General features: G+C 46.4%; 1 protein-coding gene across 4 annotated transcripts in view; it reads left to right on the top strand.

Annotated features, from left to right (window-relative positions):
• LOC144679671 (uncharacterized) overlaps window positions 1-15,347 on the top strand; it is a 665,324-nt gene that overhangs the window by 219,691 nt on the left and 430,286 nt on the right. The window lies entirely within an intron of this gene.

The following is a 15,347-nucleotide window of genomic DNA, read 5'->3' as shown; positions in this document are numbered from 1 at the left end:
TCATTCCATGTCATTTAGGCCTCTGTCTGGGAGTATACTTTAATTATTTTTCTCCCACTATTGGCACCATTTTCATTGTGGTCAGGACAAGAAGTTCTAAAACCACACTTACATAGTTGATAAGGGTCCTTTACTAGCCAATCCCTCATAGTAATGTAGATAGGAGATAGAATTAAATTTAACTTTGGTGCAAAATGTGATGATAGCAGATGAGCTACCTTTAAACACTCCTGATTTTCCTCTCCATTGACTTCAAGGATAATATGGCCCTCAGTGACTCCCTTTCTGTCATCTACTCCAATCACTCATGTTTCCTCCATTCCCTTCTTCCAATTATGTCCCCTACTAATTTACCTTCGCACAACGACTTCATTCCCTATACCCGCTCACACCCATTGCTACACCTACTCACCTCTATCTAGGTTATAGCCTATCTCTTCTTTGAAGACCTCTTCATGCACTGTATTCTTTGTGCCTCCTTGTTCTGCCATGATCCACCTGACCTTCACCCTTCTATCCACTCCTCTCTTTTCACCTGCTGTCCTGAAGGGCAGATATTGAACAGCCAGAGGCTCATTCAACATAATTCCTTTCTCCCCATCCTTCTGCTCATCTATTTGCCTCAAACGAGGAAAGAAACAGTTTGCCTACTACTTTTCCGTTTGTGCCTTTTTGAGCTCAGTTTTAACTCCCAGGAGGAATGCAGCAAAGGGAGTGATTGGTTCTGTCTGGGAGAGGAAGAAATTGGAGGGAATCTCCGATGTCGAGGATTGAGTGTTTTAACTTTACAAAAATGATCTCTAGTAATCTTCAAACACCACATATTTCCCAATATCTGTGCTTTGTAAATAAAATGATAAAATACCATTACCTTACAAATTATCACTAGGACACTCCTGATAGCTCAAATTATTTATCGAGTGAGCACCAAGTTTATCTAGTGATTAGTTGAACCATGCAAACCAGGATGATGCAGCACCTGATCCTGCAGTAAAGGAAATGTTAGCTCATTTCACAATGCTTTAGGGTGTTCACCCCAAAATCAGCACTTCTAGCAAACCAGAATAGAATGTCAGGGAACCAAACCCACGAGAGGGGGAGGTGGTGACGTAGCGGTATTGTCGCTGGACTAGGAATCCAGAGACCCAGGGTGATGCTTTGGGGCAAAAACAAAAAATGCTGGAAAAACTCGGTAGGCCTGACAGCATCTGTGGAGAGAAAACCAGAGTTAATATTTCAAGTCCATATGACTCTTCTTCGGAACTACTCGCTAGATAAACTAGATAAATAATTTGAGCTATCAGGAGTGTCCTAGTGATAATTTGTAAGGTAATGGTATTTTACAATTTTATTTCTTCATACGGACTTGAAATGTTAACTCTGTCTTTCTCTCCACTGATGCTGTCAGACTTGCTGAGTTTTTGCAGCATTTTTTGGTTTTGTTTCAGATTTCCAGCATCCGCAGTATTTTGCTTTTATCGTGATGCTTTGGCGACCCGGGTTCGAATTCCACCCATGACAGGTGGTGAAATTTGAATTCAATAAAAATCTGGAATTAAAAAGTCTAATGATGACCATAAAACTATTGTTGATCGTTGTAAAAACCCATCTGGTTCACTAACGTCCTTATCTGGCCTCGCCTGCAAGTGACTCCAGACTCACAGCAATGTGATTGACTCTCAAGCCACTCAGTTGTATCAATCCTCTAAAAGGAATGGAACCAGACAGACCGCCTGGCATTGACCTAGGCACAAGAAACGACACTGGCAAACTCAGCCCTGCAATGTCCTCCTTACTAATATCTGGAGGCTTGTGCCAAAATTGGGAGTGCTGTCTCACAGACTAGTCAAGCAACAGCCTGACATACTCACGGAAACATACCTTACAGATAATGTCCCAGACATTACTTCGCATCTGTGCTGCTTAAGGTCAGTGGGAGATGATTAGGACTTTCTTATTGCAGATGGTCATTGTATGTCCCATATGTGACATGAATGTTATCTGCCACTTCTCAGCTCAGGCCTGGATTTTGTTCAGCTCCCCCACGGCTGCTTAATTATTGGAGGAGTTGTGAATGGAGTTGAACATTGTAGAATTGTCAGGAAATGTCACATCCCAATCTTATGACTCTTGTTGAGTGACAATGACTATCTTTCAGCAACTACAACTACTTTTCTTTGTGTCAGAACTGAACTAGGACTATTTTGACTTGCCACATTCCACACTTATCCCTTGCTATCGAGCCATAAAGTTGCAGATTGAGGTTGTATGTAATTCTGTTGCAATTGGTGGCCCCAGAGAACATTTTGGTTGGCCAATTGTGGGTTGTTAGATCTGCCTTGGTCTATCTCACATGGTATGGTAGCTAGAGGGTCTTTTTACTGTGAAGCTGTGGCTTTGGGGCATTTTTGATTTCCATCCAAAATGGATATGAAGTCAGTGAAGGGGTTCTGCCACCCATTCAGACTTGGCATTAGGAGGTTTGAAACATTTGCAGATCACACTGCAGCTCACTGGTTGGGGAGAGTGGGAAATCAGGTAGCTTCAATGCTGAAACATGTGCCAGGTTGTATCTGTGGGGTGAATGGGAGCCGATCACAAAAGGGAGTGAGCACTTGCCCACTAGCTCTGTCCATTTTCTCATAGACTCATAGATGTCTATAGTACAGAAGGAGGCCACTTGACCCATCGTGTCCGCGCCGGTCAACAAAGATCTGACTACACTAATCCCATTTTCCAGCGCTTGGCCCATAGCCCTGGAGACAATGGCAACGCAAGTGAATATCTAAATACTTCTCAAATGTTACAAAAGTTTCTGACTCAACCGCCTTTTCAGACAGTGAGTTCCAGACTCCCACTACCCTCTGGGTGAAAAAAAATTCTCCTCAACTCCCCTCTTAGCCTTCTATCTCTTACCTTAAATCTATGTCCTCTGGTTATTGACCCCTCTATTAATGGAAAAACTGTCTTCCTATCCACCCTATATATCCCTATCATAATCTTATACACCTCTATCAGATCCCCTCTCAACCGTCGTTGCTCCAAGGAAAACAACCCCAGCCTATCCAATATTTCCTCATAGCTCAGACCCTCCAACCCAGGCAGCATCCTAGTAAATCTCCTCTGCACCCTCTCTGGTGCAATCACATCCTTCCTATAATGTAGTGACCAGAACTGCACCCAGTACACCAGTTGTGGCCTAACCAGCTTTTTATACAGTTCCAGCATAACCTCCCTGCTCTTGTATTCTATGCCTCGGCTAATAAAGACAATTATCCCATATGCCTTCTTAACCACTTTATCTACCTGCCCTGCTACCTTCAGACATTAATGGATATGCACGCCAAGGTCCCTCTGATCTTTAAGATAAAAGCAAAATACTGCGGATGCTATATATTTTTCTTTTCCCACTTATTTTAAAATTTATTTTGATCTATTGTTTCATCTCCACCTTTTAGCCCATTTCGATTCCTTCCCCCCACCCCACCCCCACTAGGGCCTTTGCCACTAGCTTGTCCTGCTTGCTACCCTTAATGTCCCCATTAGCACATCCTTTAGATAATATCACCACCGTCAACACCCCTTTGTCCTTTTGCCTATGACATCTTTGGCAGTCTCTTCTTGGCCTCCACCTATCACTGGCCCCCTATCGAGCTCTACCCGTCCCACTCCCCTCTACCAGCTTATATTTCATCTCATTTCTATATTTCTTAGTTCTGATGAAGGGCCATACGGGCTCGAAACGTCAACTGTATCCCTCTCTGCAGATGCTGTCAGACCTGCTGAGTTTTTCCAGCTATTTTTGTTTTTGTTCCCTCTGATCTTTAATACTTTCCAGGGTCCTACCATTCATAGTTGGCATAGTTGGGGCCCTTGCTGTTTGTGGTGTACATAAATGAGTGTAATCCCTTGCCTTGTTAGCCCTCCCCAAGTGCATTACCTCACACTTTATCAGGTTGAATTTCATTTGCCTTGCTCTGCCCACCTGACCAGTCCATTGATATCCTCCTGCAGTTTACAGCTATCCTCCTCACTATTTACCACCCTACCAATTTTCATGTTATCCATGAGCTTCTTGATCATACCCCCTACATTTAAGTCCAACTCATTTATGTACACCACAAACAGCAAGGGCCCCAGCACCGAGCCCTGCGGAACCCCACTGGAAACAGACTTCCAGTCACAGAAACATCCCTTTTTTATCACCCTCTGCTTTCTGCCTCTCAGCCAATTTTGGATCCAACGTGCCACTTTGCCTTGGATCCCATGGGCTCTTACTTTCTTGACCAGTCTGCCATGAGGGACCTTATCAAAAGCCTTGCTAACGTCCAAGTAGATCACATCAAATGCATTACCCTCATCAACACTCCTGGTTACCTCCTCAAAAAATTCGATCAAATTTGTCAAACACGATCTTTCCTTAACAAATCCATGCTGACTATCCCTGATTAATCCGTGTCTCTCCAAGGGTAGAATCTTCGGCTCGGCGAGCGGGGGCGGGGCCCACTCGCCGAGTTGTAAAATGCGGGGTGATGTCAGTCGTGCGTCACTGCGTGTCATTCAGATTTTCAGTTTGGCGGGCCTGCAGCCGACTCGGCTGTGCACCCGCCGAGCTGTCAAGGCCTCTTAAGGCCATTTAACAATCAATTAAATCATTGACCTGAGATGCCCGCCCAACCTTAAGGTTGGCAGGCAGGCGAAGAGCCGAGGTGGCCTTCGCATTTTCCATGGAACCTCATCCACGGGCGGGATGAGGTTTCATGAACGTTTTTAAAGTGTTGGAAAATTTTTTATTAACATTAATGGAGATGTCCCAGCTAATATGACAGCTTCATATGCGGGGAGATGTCCTTAAACTTTTTTTCTCCCTTCATTCAATGTTTTATACGTGAAACTTATCTCCCTGAGGCACCTCTGTGAGATTTGAGATTTCTTTTCATGCATTTTTCTCATTTCACGCATTCTTCTCATTTCACGCATGCGCGAAAGAGCGCACTCCCCTACTCAGCCTATTTCTCCCGCCTGCACAGGGAGCACTCAGCACTTCCCGGCATGCATCATGCTGGGCGGGCCTTAATTGGCCTGCCCACGTAAAATGGTGGCACCCAGCCAATTGGGGGCGTCGATCGGCTGTGCACTCACCCCCGCACAACCCCCCAACGGGGAGAAAATTCTCCCCCAAGTGCAGATATATTCTGTCTCTCAGAATTCCTTCTAGTAACTTCCCCACCAACGAGGTTAGACCGACTGGACTGTAATTTCTTGGTCCATCCCTTCCTCACTTTTTTAATAATGGGACAACATTAGCAGTCCTCCATTCCTCTGGCATCTCACCTGTGGCCAGGTAGGTTTGAAAATTACTGCCAAGGCCCCTGATATCTCTTCCCTCCCTCAACAGCCTGGGATACATCTCATCCGGGCCTGCAGATTTATCCACTTTTAAGGCCGCTAGTGCCTCCTCTCTCTCTCTATGCTAATTTCCTCTAATATTTCACAGTCCTCCACCCTGATGTCTGTATCTGTGTCGTCCTTTTCCATTGTGAAGACCGACGCAAAGTATTCACTGAATAAAGACTGCACCCACGTCTTCCAGGTCCACACACACATTACTTGTATGGTCTCTAATTGGCCCTAATATTTTCCTAGTTATTCTCTTGCTCTTTATATATTTAAAAAACCCCTCTGGATTTTCCTTTATTCCACCCACCAATGCTTTCTCATGCACTCTTTTAGCTTTCCTAATTTCCTTTTTAAGTTCCCCACTGCACTTTTTATATTCCTCCAAGGACTCTGCTGTATTGAGCCCTTGGTATCTGCCATAAGCATCTCTTTTTTTCTTAATCCTAACCTTTATGCCTCTTGTCATCCACGGTTCTCTGGATTTGGTCCCCCCCTTTGTCTTTATGGTAACATATTCGCCCAGTACTCTCGCTATTTCCTCCTTGAATGCCTCCCACTGCTCTGACACAGTTTTATCTGTAAGTAGCTGCTCCCAGTTCACTTGGATCAAATAGCATCTCATCTTAGTAAAATTAGCCTTTCCCCAGTTTAAAACTTTTATTCCTGGCCCAACCTTATCCTTTTCCATAACTATGCTAAATCTAACTGAGTTAGGTCACTGTCTCCAAAACGCTCCCCTACTGGTATGTTTTCCACCTGCCTGGGCTCATTTCTGAATACTAGGTCCAAACTGCCCCCTCCCTTGTTGGGTTTCTATATACTGGCTAAAAAAGTTCTCCTGGATGCAACTTAAGAAATTTGATCCCTCCTTACCTTGCACACTAAAACTATCCCAGTTAATATTTGGGTAGTTAAAATCCCCAACTATTACTGCCCTATTATTCTTACACTTCTCTGAAATTTGATTACGTATTTGATCCTCTATCACTCCCTGACTGTTTGGGGACCTATAGTACACACTCAATAGCACGTTTGCCCCTTTTGTGTTTTTTATTTCTACCCATATGGCTTCATTTGATGATCCTTCCAAGATATCATCCCTCCTCACTGCTATAATTTATTTATTGATCAATATTGCAACCCCGCCTCCCCCTCCTCTAACCCCCTCTCTATCTCATCTGAATACCCTATAACCAGGAATGTTGAGTTGCCAATCCTGCCCTTTTAGCCAAGTCTCGGTCATAGCTATGATATCATACTCCCATGTGCTTATCTGTGCCCTTAGTTCATCTGTCTTATTCCTCAGGCTCCTTGCATTAAAATATATTCATTTAGCCTTGCTAAACTCACTTCTTTCTTATCTAGCCTATGTTTCCTCTACCTTCCAGACTCACTTACTAGCGTTTTAACTTCTAATTCCATCTCAGTTTCTCTCCCCCCTCAACTGCTTTTCAGGATCCCATCGTCCTGCCAATTTAGCTTAAATCTGCCCCAACAGCATTGGTAAACCTCCTGTAAGGGCCCTGTTCCTGTTCAGATGTAACCAGTCCCACCTCCCCCAGAAACAGCCCCAATGCCCCAGGATTCTAAAGCCCTCCTTCCTGCACCACCTCTCCAGCCATGCATTCATCTGCTCTATCTTTCTGTTCTTATACTCGCAACTGCATGGCACTGGGAGTAATCCGGAGATTACTATCTTTGAAGTCCTGCTTTTCAATTTCCTACCTAACTCCCTAAAGTCTGCTTGCAGGACCTCATTTCTCTTTCTTCCTATGTCATTGGTCCCAACATGGACCACGACCTCTAGCTGTTTACCCTCCCCGTTCAGAATGTCCTGCAGCCGTTCTGTAACAACCTTGATCCTGGCACCCGGGAGGCAACATACCATCCTGGAGCCACGTTAATGGCTGCAGAAGCGCCTGTATACTCCCCTCACTAATGAATCCCCTACCACAATTGCCCTTCCACACTTCTTCCGCCCGCCCTGAGCAGCTGGACCACCCACAGTGCCATGACCTTTGATCTGGTTGGCCTGCATAGAGGAACCATCACTCTCACCGTTTTCCAAAGCTGAAAAACGGTTTGCGAGTGAGATGCACTCAGGGGATTCCCTCACTACCTGCCCAGTCCCCTTCTTCTGTCTGGCAGTCACCCATTCCCTCTCTGCCTGTACTTCCTTAAGCTGCGGGGTGACCACGTCCTGACACATGCGATCCACGAACCTCAGTCTCGTGAATGTACCGTAGTGCCCCCAGCTGCCACTCATGCTCCAAAACCGGGAGCTCGAGTTGCTCCAGTTAGAGGCACCTCCAACACACATGGTCACCCAGAATGTCAGGAGTATCTAGGATTTCCTACATAGCGCAGGATACGCAAATCACGGGACTGAGCTCCCCAGACATATCTTAACTAAATGGACCCTTGCTTTTAAGACCATAAGACATAGGAGCAGAAATTAGGCCATTCGGCCCATTGAGTCTGCTCCGCCATTCAATCATGGCTGATAAGTTTTGCAACCCCATTCTCCCGCCTTCTCCCTGTAACCTTTCATCCCCTTACCAATGAAGAACCTATCTATCTCGGTCTTAAATACACTCAATGACCTGGCCTCCACAGCCTTCTGTGGCAATGAATTCCATAGATTCACCACTCTCTGGCTAAAGAAGTTTCTCCTCATCTCTGTTCTAAAAGGTCTTCCCTTTACTCTGAGGCTGTGCCCTCGGGTCCTAGTCTCTCCTACTAACGGAAACATCTTCCCCACGTCCACTCTATCCAGGCCTTTCAGTATTCTGTAAGTTTCAATCAGATCCCCCCTCGTCCTTCTAAACTCCATCGAGAATAGACCCAGAGTCCTCAAACGTTCCTCTTTGTTAAGCCTTTCATTCCTGGGATCGTTCTCGTGAACCTCCTCTGGACCCTCTCCAGGGCCAGCACATCCTTCCTGAGATACGGGACCCAAAATTGCTCACAAAATTCTAAATGTGGTCTAACCAGAGCCTTATAAAGCCTCAGCAGCACACCCCTGCTTTTATATTCTAGTCCTCTCAAAATAAATGCCAACATTGCATTTGCCTTCCTAACTACCGACTCAACCTGCAAGTTAACCTTAAGAGAATCCTGGACTAGGACTCCCAAGTCCCTTTGCACTTCAGATTTCTGAATTCACTCCCCATTTAGAAAGCCTATGCCTCTATTCTTCCTACCAAAGTGCATGACCTCACACTTCCCCACGTTGTATTCCATCTGCCACTTCTTTGCCCATTCTCCTAACTGTCCAAATCCTTCTGCAGCCTTCCCGCCTCCTCAATACTACCTGTCCCTCCACTTATCTTTGTATCATCTGCAAACTTAGCCAGGATGCCCTCAGTTCCATTATCTAGATCATTAATGTATAAAGTGAAAAGTTGTGGTCCCAACACTGACCCCTGCGGAACTCCACTAGTCACCGGCCGCCATCCTGAGAAGGACCCCCTTATCCCCACTTTCTGCCTCCTGCCAGACAGCCAATCTTCTATCCATGCTAGTGCCTTGCCTCTAACACCATGGGCTCTTATCTTACTGAGCAGCCTCCTGTGTGGCATCATGTCAAAGGCCTTCTGGAAGTCCAAGTAGATAACATCCATTGGCTCTCCTTTGTCTAACCTACTCGTTACCTCCTCAACGAATTCTAACAGATTTGTCAGGCATGCCTCCCCTTGATGAAACCATGCTGACTTTGCCCTATTTTATCATGCACTTCCAAGTATTCTGAAATCTCATCCTTAATAATGGACTCTAAAATCTTACCAACGACCGAGGTCAGGCTAATCGGCCTGTAATTTGCTGTCTTTTGCCTCACTCCCTTCTTAAACAGGGGGGTTACATTAACAACTTTCCAGTCCTCTGGGACCCTCCCTGACTCCAGTGATTCCTGAAAGATCACCACGAACACCTCCACTATCTCTTCAGCTATCTCCTTCAGAACTCTGGGGTGTAATCCATCTGGCCCAGGTGATTTATCCACCTTCAGACCTTTCAGTTTTCCTAGCACCTTCTCCTTGGTAATGGCCACCATACTCACCTCTGCCCCCCCGACTCTCTTGAACTTTGGGGATGTTTCTCGTGTCTTCCACCATGAAGACTGATGCAAAGTACCTATTCAGTTCCTCCGCCATTTCTTTGTTCCCCACTACTACTTCTCCAGCGTCATTTCCCAGCGGCCCAATGTCCACTTTTGCCTCTCTCTTACCCTTTATATATCTAAAAAAACTCTTGCAATATTTCTTTTATATTACTGGCTAGTTTACCCTCATATTTAATCTTCTCCCTCCTTATTTCTTTTTTAGTTGTCCTCTGTTGGTTTTTGTAGGCTTCCCAATCCCCTGGTTTCGCACTGCCCTTCGCCGCATTGTATGCTTTCTCCTCAGCTTTTATGCTGTCCCTGACTTCCCTTGTCAGCCATGGTTGCCTTGTCCTCCCTTTAGTATGCTTCTTCTTCCTAGGGATGAATTTTTGCTGTGTCTCCCAAATTACTCCCAGAAACTCCTGCCATTGCTGTTCCACTGTCTTTCCTGCTAGGCTCATCTCCTGGTCAATTCTGGCCAGCTCCTCCCTCATGCCTCTGTAGTTGCCTTTATTCAACTGTAATACCATTACATCTGATTCCAGCTTTTTCCTCTCAAATTGCAGGGTAAATTCTATCATATTATGGTCACTTCCTCCTAAGGATTCCTTCACCTTAAGCTCCCTTATCAAATCTGCCTCATTACACATCATTAAATCTAGAATTGCCTGTTCCCTAGTGGGCTCCACCACAGGCTGCTCCAAAAAGCCATCTCGTAGACATTCTACAAATTCCTTTTCTTGGGATCCAATACCAACCTGATTTTTCTAGCCTACCTGCATATTGAAATCCCCCATGATCACTGTAACCTTGCCTTTCTTACACGCCTTTTCTATCTCCTGGTGTATCTTGTGCCCCACATCCTGACTACTGTTCGGAAGCCTGTACATAACTCCCATTATGGTTTTTTTTACCTTTGCGGTTCCTCAACTCTACCCACACAGGTTCTACATCATCTGACCCTACGTCATTTCTTGCTATCGATTTAATTTCATTTCTTACTAACAAAGCAACCCCACCCCCTCTGCCAACCTGCCAATCTTGTCGATAGGATGTATATCCTTGGATATTTAGCTCCCAGTCCTGATCCCCTTGCAGCCATGTCTCTGTGATGCCCACCACATCATACCTGCCAATTTCAATCTGCGCTACAAGCTCATTTACCTTATTTCGTATACTGTGTGCATTCAGACACAACACCTTCAGTCCTGTATTTCCCGTCCCCTTTCTCAGTTTTTTCATAATTTTCCATGAAGATGAATCCACCGCCCCCCCCCCCACCACACGGTCCTCCTCTCACACTCTCCTTACCCTTAATCCTACTTGAGTATAGACTAGATGCTAGATCCTCTAGGAAGGCTTGATCCTCTAGGTGGTGCTGACTTCCTGTCCCAGGGTCCTCCTCTCACACACTCCTCTAGGTGCTGCTGATTGCCTGTGCCAGGGTCCTCCTCTCGCGCTCTCCTCTAGATGCTGCTGACTGCCTGTCCTAGGGTCCTCCTCTTGCACTCTCCTGTAAGTGCTGCTGACTGCCTGTCCCAGGGTCCTCCTCTCGCTCTCTCCTCTAGATGCTGCTGACTGCCTGTCCCAGGGTCCTCCTCTCACACTCTCCTCTAGGTGCTGCTGACTGCCTGTCCCAGGATCCTCCTCTCACACTCTCCTCAATTTCAGTTCAAATTGTGATTGGAGTCTTACAAACCCACCAGTTGTATATATGAGCAGCCTTACACCTGAGAAAGGTGGTCATGGCATTTGCCCACTTATAGGTCCACCTAAAATTTGAAAATGGTGGCCAAAATGCCCCATATCAAAACCAATTTTTCAGGCCATGCAGCGGCCACCTCACTTATGCTGTTGTGGACAGACAAGTAAACCATTAAAAAAATGAATTCTGATTGAGAACCATAAAAATGAACTTAAATGCTAAAAGTGGTCTTTTGGATTAGCGTAAAAAAATGATTTTCAACCAATTTTCACCAAATAGTTGTTAGCTTTATTTTAGGTTGAATAAGTAAGTAATGATTTACTCCTAAATTTGAGAAAATAAACTTGAAAATTTGCATTATTTTTCTCACCAAAATCAGGTGCATGGCTACTTGTACATGTTGTGTATATGTGCTTTGCTGCTGTCATGGTTTTTGATGAGCAAGCAGTTATGCACAAGATTTTCTTTAGCAAATCTAACAGGCTGTGTAGTCCAGATTTTTTTCAAGGGGTTCTGGATCATCTTTAGGTGTTGCTGAGAGGTTGATATTCCTTATGCTGCTTTAAATGTCAGTCTTCATTTCTAGTTGGGTACAAAGCAAGAACAGCCATGCACTGCTAAAATTTCCACACTAATAGTCATCATCAATCAAAAGTTGACTCAGGTCACACATCAAGACAATGGGGTCTTGAACATTTGTCTTTACTAAAGACAATGTCAAAATTGTTTCCCTATGCATAGTCACCAACTGCTTGTATTATCTCACCATCAGAGGGTATTGTGAGTGGTTAGTTTTACTTTGAAACTTCTTCGGATTTAAGTGAGAAACTATTGTTGTCCGTGAACTGTGTAAATAGTTGTGAATTATCATTTAGCTTGAATACATTTTTTAAATACAAAAATACCATGCTTGTTTTCTTGTGTTTTGATAATGCTTAAGACATTTGGCGGTATCAGACTAGATTTGCATTAAGTGCAGTAGTGGGCTGGTAAAATTACGTTTTACCTGCTGGCCTGAATGGCGGGTTTTCATGCCATATCGCCACATTATTTGTAGATTCCTGGGAAACACGCCGTTTCCACGTGGACGGGCTCTCATTCATCGGCCCGCCAGCACCTCACCAGTTCATCACGCTGGGCGCCATTTTTAAAGTCCAGCTGCGCGCACACACCTCAGTGCTTCCAGCCCACGACTGCTACAGGGACAGGTCCATGAAAGGCAAAAAGACTGCAACCCCCAGGTTTAGCGATGCATCACTGGAAAGCCTTTTGGATGCCGTGGACACCACCGGGATGTCCTCAAACCCCTGCTCTGGCCGCAAGATGGGCAGTGGCTTGGGAGGTCTGAAACAAAAACAAAAATTGCTGGAAAAACTCAGCAGGTCTGACAGCATCTGTGGAGAGAAAGACAGAGTTAATGTTTCAAGTCCTTATGACCCTTCAGAACTAAAGAGAAATAGAAGTGTGGTGAAATATATGCTATTTAAGGGGGGTGGGACAGGTGAAGCTGGATAGAAGGCCAGTGATAGGCGGAGGCAAAGGAGAGATTGCAAAAGATGTCATAGGGCAGGACTTTCCCGTCGGGGGGCGGGGCCCACTCACCGACGCGTAAAATGACGCGCAGTGATATCGGGTGGAACTCCCGAAGTCACCGTGCCCCATTTAAATTTTCAGGTAGGCGGGGGCTCAGCAAAATCAGCTGTACGCCTGCTGACCTGTCAGTGGCCAATTGAGGCCATTGACAGAGTCATTAAAGTAATTAATGGACCTGCCCGTCCAACCTTAAGGTTGGCGGGCAGGCCAGGAGCCCTGGCGGGAATTAGAAGGGAGGAGATTTCCAAGGTGTTAAAAAATTTAATTAAAGTTTTTAAAAAAGTTATGGACATGTCCCAACTCATGTGACGGTTTGAGGGGACATGTCAGGGAATTTTTTTTTCTTCTATTATTAATATTTTTGTCAGTAGAGGTGATCTCCCTGAGGCAGCACTAAGCCTCAGGGAGATGAGTGCGCTCTTTCGTGAGCATGCGCGAAAGAGCGCACTCTCAGGTTTAGGCAATCCCCCCACCGTCCGCACAGGGAGCACATTGCGCTTCCATGCGTACATCACGCTGGGCGGATCTTAATTGGCTCGCCCAGGTAAAATGGCGCCGATCGGAGACGCACCTCAGTGCGCCCGCATTTCAACTTCGCCCCCGACGGGTGGGGAAAATCCTGCCCATAAACAAAAGGTCAAAGAGGTATTGATGGTGGTATAAGGACTTGAAACATTAACTCTGTCTTTCTCTCCACAGATGCTGTCAGATCTGCTGAGTTTTTCCAACAATTTTTGTTTTTGTTTCAGATTTCCAGCATCTGCAGTATTTTGCTTTTATCCAGGCTTGGGAGGTAGTGGCAGTGGTGGTCAGCACCAACGCCTTTCAAAAGAGGACAGCCACCCAGTGCCGCAAGAGGATGAATGATCTCCATTCCACCAGGGTGAGTCACTCTTCTCATCACTCTCGACTCTCACACTCAACGTCATTGTCCTCATCACGTCCATGGGATCACTCACTACCCACACATGCCAGGCATGCTTATCATCTAGCCTGGCAGGCATCTTGCTTACACACTTCTATCTCTATTTATGCAGGACAAACTGGCACACAACAACAGGGAGAAGTCGCAGACCAGTGGAGGATTGCCTGAAATCAAAGTCCTCACGGACTTTGAAAACAGAGCTATCCAGCTGGCCGGCAAGGATGGACCATCCACTGTGCTGATGGTGAAGTCGGTGGTGCTCTACCAAGTCAGGGTCCCGCAGTGCAACATCCATCAGACAACTATGCTGTGAGTGATGTTTCCTGTTTCACAGGACACTGCCATGCACTAATTATCTCTCCTTACTTCCACAGGCACATTTGGGAAACAGCCAATGGAGTCCATGACCCAGGGCCTCCAATCAAACCCCAAAGAAACCTCTGAAGAGGAATACGGAGGCACCCCTCTTGAAGCCCCATGACAGCGCTCATCCACACACTTTACCAGCGCAGATCCACACACCGCAATGGGACCTAGCTTTAGAATAGCTTCAGGATCACAACATGGTGAGCACATCGCACTGTCTGATCCACAGCAGGTGGCGGCAGGGACTTGCCTGGTGTCTGGCACTCCGAGGACTGCTGGAGGCCAGAAATTTGCTGAGTCCGAGTCAGATGACTAGTCTCTTCACTCGTTCATGTCACAGTTCCTGGATCTGCAAAGGCAAACTCGGGAATATCAGGAAGGGATGTCCATTGCACTCCTCAGATTGCAAGCCACAAGGGAGGAGTCCGTCTGCCTTCACCCTGAGGTCTTAGCGCCGGCATACCAACGCACCGAGGTCAACACTGGTAGGATGGTAGCCACCATGGACCAGGTCGTCACTCCTGCACTGCTGCGCGGGGTCAACTCCATCGCTGATGCCATAGTTGACCTCCAACAATGTGCACATGAGACGGGTGTCAGGCAGCTCGACCTTACTCCAGTTACCCCTTCTCAAGGAGTCAGCCTGGGGCCCTCGGACCGCCATAGGGAAGAGGACACTTTGGGGCCATCCATCCAGGTGACTCCGGGTGTGTCCAGCCCATCCGAATCCCCTCTTCCTGTGACCACAGCAGCTCCAGCTCCACAGGCCGAGGAGGGTGCCACTGTCAAACAGCAGGACCCCGAAGCAGGCCAGGGCCCTCCAGGGGCCCGCCGAGGTCATCGCAGACAGGGCGTTGCATTCAGTAGGCTGCTTCTACTTCCTCTGTGGATGTCCAGGGAGCACCAAGATGTAGCGGCAGGGTTAGAAAAGTTAAGAAGAATTAGTTGCACAGCCTGGGCATGGGCGTTAATCACTTGTACATACTGTTCACTATTGTCAATAAACTCCTAAGAATGTCTCTCCGCCTTCGGCTCCTTGTTCTGATGAGCAGTGTTCTTATCACTCAGATGTGACGCCTTTCTGCACAAGATAAAGGCAGGTGCCTCAGGCCAGGGCCTCTTCCCTGTGCCCTTTGCAGCCTTCAGACCAAAGTGATGGTCAGGCCTCACACTCCCTGAACACATTGCTGATGCCTGCACCTCGACAGTGCTTGTCATTGCTGCCAGAATGTCGTGGGCAGGTGTCACAGAGTTCC

The sequence above is a fragment of the Cetorhinus maximus genome, chromosome 4, assembly GCF_964194155.1.
Source record: "Cetorhinus maximus chromosome 4, sCetMax3.hap1.1, whole genome shotgun sequence".
Taxonomy (NCBI): domain Eukaryota; kingdom Metazoa; phylum Chordata; class Chondrichthyes; order Lamniformes; family Cetorhinidae; genus Cetorhinus; species Cetorhinus maximus.
This window is presented reverse-complemented; position numbering and strand designations above follow the sequence as displayed.